General features: G+C 38.3%; 1 non-coding gene across 1 annotated transcript; it reads left to right on the forward strand.

The window, feature by feature from the left end:
- Positions 1–6,042: 6,042 nt before the first annotated feature.
- Positions 6,043–6,149, forward strand: LOC111887374 (small nucleolar RNA R71). Its single transcript, XR_002848740.1, has one exon. It is a non-coding gene; the product is annotated as a small nucleolar RNA R71 (small nucleolar RNA).
- The last annotated feature ends 247 nt before the right edge of the window (positions 6,150–6,396 follow it).

A 6,396-nucleotide genomic window follows, 5' to 3' on the forward strand; every position in this document is an offset into this window, starting at 1 on the left:
ATGTGTTTTATAAATGTGTTTTCATTCAACAGATTTCACATACTACAAAATGTGATGCATGAAATGGTTTTCTATATTAAAAATACCTTGATAACAAAAGTATTGGTTTTGAAATGTTTATTAACATGACATCAAGTCACTCTTAATTATTATTCAAAACTCTTAGATATCTTGCAAAACCATTACCTTTACCTTCTTGAACAACCAATTACCTTTCAGTTAACTATCATAGGGATAGTTAGAAGATATCAAACATTATTCCTATTACAAGGAATCACACAAGAGTCAGTTCATTCATGAGTCTTTACGAGTACATTACCTGATACATGAGTACCTTTACATATGCTTACATGATACATGAATACGCTTACATGAACACATTACATGAATACCTGTGTATACTTACATGAATACTTGAAACTCGATTTGTAAAGTTGATTTATTAGTACCTTCAGTAAACCATCCAGCCCATCCCATTTCAACAGGAGTCAGTTACGGGATTAACCATTCCTGGAACCACTGTTTGCTATAGAGGTTAATTGGACAATCTTTGGATGTTCATTTGGTTGTTATTACTTATATTAGGAGTCAGTTACGGGATTAACCATTCCTGGAACCTATTGTTAACTACAGAGGTTAATTGGACAATCTTCGGATGTTCATTAGGTTATCTATTTCGCTTACAACGATGTAGAGTCAGTCACGGGACTAACCATTCCTGGAACCACTGTTCGCTACAGGGGTTAATTTGACAATCTCCGGATGTTCATGAGGTTATACCTTTCTTTTCAGCGATGTCGTGTTAGTCTTGGTAATCCAGGGATAATACTTACATGATTATACTTTTTCCTGTTTACTTTATTTTGTGATACTTTCACATAAACGATGAGTTAGACTAAGTACTTTAGTGCTAGTCTATAAAAGGAAAAACTATCATTTTACTTACAAAACATTCGGGTCTTAGTAGAAGACTACATCTCATACTAGTAGGAAATAAGGTATTTCTTAGGGTTCTTCATACTTATATCAACTGTCTTACTTAAAGGTTTCACATGACATTCATAACAGTTCTTCAAAGCAAGACAATGAAAACTCTCGTAACGGGTTGCCTCCCGTCAAGCGCTTCTTTTTTGAGGAGTCGTTAGTTGGACTCCTTCCCGCTCTACGTTGCTGCGGTTTCCTCTAAATCCATCATTTCTTCAATTCTTTCATCTTGTGCCATTCCTTCTTCATATCTTTCAAATCGATGCCCATTAACTTTGAAAGTTGATCCATCTTTGTTCCATAACTCAATCACACCATAAGGATAGAAATGCTTAACATAAAAATGCCCGGTCCAACGAGTGCATAATTTTCCCGGAAAAAGTTTAAGCCTTGAATTGAATAATACAACCTTTTGTCCTTCCTCAAACTCTTTATTTCCTTTCAACCTTGCATCGTGCCATCTTTTTGTCTTGTCCTTATAAATCAATGAGTTAGTATAAGACTCAATCCTCATTTCTTCTAGAACATTGATTTGCAAGAGTCGATTTACACGCAACTCATGTGGCTCAAAATTACATGTTTTCAAAGCCCAATAAGCCTTGTGTTCAAGTTCCACGGATAAATGACAATTATTTCCATACACTAATCTATTTGGCGTGGTTCCAATTGGTGTTTTAAATACAGTCCTAAACGCCCAAAGTGCATCATCTAATTTATCCGCGCAATCTTTTCTATTGTACCCCATCGATTTTTCCAAAATTCTTTTCAGCGCTCTATTTGTAATTTCGGTTTTCCCATTGGATTGTGGATGATAAGGCGTTGAAAATCTATGGCGTACTCCATATTTTTGCAATAATTTTGTGAGTTGTTCATTAGCAAAATGGGTTATCCGGTCACTACTTAATGCTTTAGGCACTCCAAATCTTGAAAATAATTTCTTTAAAAATTTCACCACCACTCTTGCATCGTTTGTTGGTAATGCTTGTGCTTCCACCCACTTTGACACATAATATACCGCCACCAAGAAATATTTGTTGCCCTTATATAAATGAAATGTTCCCATGAAATCTATACCCCAAACATCAAAAATCTCACAAACTTGAATATTCAATTGGGGCATTTCGTTCCTTGCCAATATATTCCCCATTCATTGGCAAGCATCACATTCTTTTACGTAAGTTGCTACATCTTTAAAAATAGTTGGCCAATAAAAACTAGAATCAAACACTTTTTTAGCAGTGTATTGTACCCCATGATGTCCTCCAACAGGTCCATTGTGGCAGTGTCCCAAGATGTCTCTACTTTCCTTTCCAAATACACATCTTCTTATTATTCCATCCGCACAACTTCTAAAAAGATATGGCTCGTCCCAAAAATAATATTTAATTTTAGCAAAGAACTTTTTCTTTTGTTGATGGGAAAGGCCTTTTTGGAGGTAATTGTCGGCCAAGTAATTTGCAGTGTCTGCATACCATGGTTCTTCACTCACAATCACCATCAAATATTCTTTGGGGAAGCTAGATCCAAAACCCATGTTGTCTTTGTCTTCCTTTTCTGGGTTTTGTAGTCTAGAAAGATGATCGGCTGCAACATTCTCCATCCCCTTTTTATCCTTGATCTCGACGTCAAATTCTTGAAGTAAAAGTAACCATTGGATCAATCATGGCTTTGCATCTTGCTTGGCAACAAATACTTAATAGCAGAGCGGTCAGTAAAAACAGTGGTTTTAGATAAAATTAGATAAGGGCGGAATTTGTCAAAAGCATACACCACCGCTAGTAATTCTTTGTCAGTTGTGGTGTAATTTTCTTGGGCCGGATTCAAAGTCTTGCTTGCATAATAAATGGGTCGAGAGTGCTTATCAACCCTTTGGCCAAGTATAGCTCCTAATGCAAAGTCGCTCGCAATACACATTATTTCAAAAGGTAGGTTCCAATTCGGGGCAATAATGATCGGGGCATTAGTTAATTTTTCGTTCAAAAATTCAAAAGCCTCTAGATATTCTTTAGTGAAATTAAATGGTGCATCTTTTAAAAGTAATTGTGTAAGAGGTCTAGTTATTTTAGAAAAATCTTTTATGAAACAGTGATAAAAACCTGCGTGACCTAAAAAACTCGTAATACCCTTTACGTTAGTGGGTGGAGGTAATTTAGCAATTGTATCTATTTTTGCCCGATCAACCTCAATTCCCGCTTTGTATACCTTGTGGCCCAAGACTCTACCCTATTTAACCATAAAATGACATTTTTCCCAATTAAGAACTAAATTGGTATTTTCACACCTTGGAATCACTAAATCAAGGTTAGCAAGACAATCATGGAAGGAATATCCAAAAATAGCAAAATCGTCCATAAACACTTCCATATATTTTTCCACCATGTCATGGAATATGGCCATCATACACCTTTGAAATGTCGCAGGTGCATTGCATAACTCAAAGGGCATGTGACGATAATCAAAAGTCCCACTTGGGCAAGTAAAAGTAGTCTTTTCTTGGTTAATTGGGTCTATGGGTATTTGGAAGTACCCTGAAAATCCGTCTAAGAAACAATAGTAGCTATGACCGGACAATCTCTCAAGCATTTGATCAATAAAAAGGTATAGGAAAATGGTCTTTACGAGTGACATCGTTTAGCTTTCGATAATCGATGCACACTCTCCAACCGGTTACCGTTCGTGTCGGAATAAGCTCGTTCTTCTCGTTTGTTACGACCGTCATCCCACCTTTCTTGGGCACCACTTGAACGGCACTGACCCATGGACTTTCGAAAATAGAATAAATGATCCTCACATCTAAAAGCTTGACTACTTCCTTCTTGACCACTTCTTTCATGTTCGGGTTCAGTCTTCTTTGGTGTTGCACTACCGTCTTTGCTTGTTCTTCCAGATTAATCTTGTGAGAGCAATAAGAGGGGCTTATTTCCTTGATATCGGTGATACTCCATGCAGTGGCACTCTTTCTCTTCTTTAGGACATGGACTACTGCTTCTTTTTCAGATTTGGAAAGGTCAGAAGCTATTATAACAGGTTTTTGATCACCTTCTTCCATAAATGCATACTCTAAATGATCAGCTAGAGTTTTAAGGTCTAATTTTGTGTTCTGTCAACTGGAAACGTCGAGTCGATACAGGTGACTCGTCGAGTTTGGGCGAAATTCCTCATCTGGTCGTGATTCCTCGTATGGACTCATCGAGTCTGTGGTGGCGACTCGGCGAGTCAGAAATTCTGCACTTTTGACTAAATCATCGTAGTCGTCTTCTTCAAGCAGTCTCTCTATCTCTTTAAGGTCCCTTTCAGCATCAAATTCTTCTGCAAAAGTTATAGAGGAATTGTTCGACTTTCCTTCTTCCCAATCTTCTATTAGTTCGTCCATCATATCTATGGAGAATATCGTGTCATCACTAAACCTTGCAAGTTTCGTTGCTTGATCAACTCCAAATGTAACTGATTCATCTCCCACCCGAAGGGTGATTTTGGAATCTCTCATATCTACTATGGCATCCGCGGTGTTATGTAAAGGTCTTCCAAGTATGATTGGGACTTGAGGATCCGCTTCCATGTCTAGTACTATAAAGTCCGCCGAGAATACGAACTTCTCCACTTTTACCAATAGGTCCTCGCATATTCCTCTTGGAAATTTCACTGTTTTATTTGCTTAATGTATTGCCATTCGAATTGGCCTTGGCTCCGGAAGGCTTAACTTCTTAAAAAACGAATTTGGCATGAGATTTACACTTGCCCCCGAATCCGCTAATGCATGTATGATTTCCAAATTCCCGAATTGACATGGTAATGTCAAGCTTCACGGGTCACCTTTCATTTTAGGAATTTTGTTTAACATGGCGGCTGAACCGTTTTCATTAAGAACTACCTTTTTCACTTCTTCCATCATCTTCCTATTAGTAAGGAGTTCCTTCAAGAATTTAGCATACTTAGGCATTTGTGCAACCGCCTCGATAAAGGGCATATTAATTTGAAGGGATTTTATGTGTTCCGGGAACTTTTGATAATCCACATCATGTTTATCTTGTCTAGATCGGCCTAGAAAAGGTAGTGGAGGTTGATAAGGTTTTATAGGAGGTTCCTTTTTCGATTCATGTTGGGGACTTGGCGAGTCCCTGTCAATGACTCGGCGAGTCCCGTTGGGTTTCGGAGATTTCGGGGATTTCTGCTTTTTTGCTTCCTCTTGCACCAGTTTGGGATTTTCTTCTGGAATTGGGATCAGAGGGGTAATTATCTTCCCACTCCTAGTTGTTATGATATTTATGTGTGCACCTCTCGAGTTGTGTTCGGTATTACTTGGAAGTCCACCCGGTTGTCATTCTTTTATTTGTAGTGAAAGTTGGCCCAGTTGTTTTTCAATATTCAGAATCGATGCTTGCTTGTTTCTAAGCATGGCTTGTTGATCTATCGTCATGTTTTGCTGTTCTTTAATCATGCCTTGTTGCTCCTTTATCATGTTTCGTTGTTCTTTTATTGCAACATCGGTTTCATTGTGTCTCTTCTCGGATGCAGCTGCAAATCTTGTGAGGATGTCTTCAAAATCAGATTTCTTCTCTTGCACCGGTTCCTCCTTTTGATAAAAACCCCTCTCTTTTTGTTTGAACTTTTCCTCAGCCTTTTTATACTCGTCATACAGGAGCCACTCTCTTTTTTTTTCGCCAGTTGTCATCAAGTCAGTCGCTACTTGAAAAAAATACTTGAGCCTTCTTATTTCCAATTTCCTCCAAGTCACAATCCCTTGTGATGTGAGGTCCATTACAATTTTCAGATCCAACTCGAAAAGCATGGATTGTTTGATCCATTTTAGTCATCCTCCTATCTAGACTGTCTAGTTTAGCCATCATTGTCGCCATGCTATCGTTGATCGTGTTCAATACCCCCCTACTTATTTCATTTCGTGGGTTGTGATATTCTCTATAATGTTTAAAGAACTCCTCAATTAATTCCTTGATCAGAGGGGGTGGCTTCTTTGTGAGCGGGCCTTGCGAGTCAAGTAATTTCCTTGTTGTAACATTGACTCCATCATAAAAGATGGAGACTTCTTGTTGGCTATTAAGGTCATGGTGTGGACAATTCCTTAATAAACTTTTGTACCTTTCCCATGCCTTATAAAGGGACTCTCCGAGTTTTTGTTCAAAGTTGGCTATAGCTTTCTTTCACTTGGCAATTTTAGAAGGTGAGCAAAACTGCTCAATGAATTCTTCTTTCATTTTAGCCCATGTAGTGATGGATCCGGGAGGGAGTGACTTGAGCCAATCTTTTGCAGTGCCTTTTAATGTAATTGGAAGCATGCGAAGCAGCTGGGTCTCACGAGGCACATTTGGAACATTAAAGTAATCAGCTACATCATTGACTTCATCCAAGTGTTTATAAGCATCTTCGTGGTCTTTTCAGAAAAAGGGTATCTCC

The sequence above is a fragment of the Lactuca sativa genome, chromosome 4 (genome assembly GCF_002870075.4).
Source record: "Lactuca sativa cultivar Salinas chromosome 4, Lsat_Salinas_v11, whole genome shotgun sequence".
NCBI classification, from domain to species: domain Eukaryota; kingdom Viridiplantae; phylum Streptophyta; class Magnoliopsida; order Asterales; family Asteraceae; genus Lactuca; species Lactuca sativa.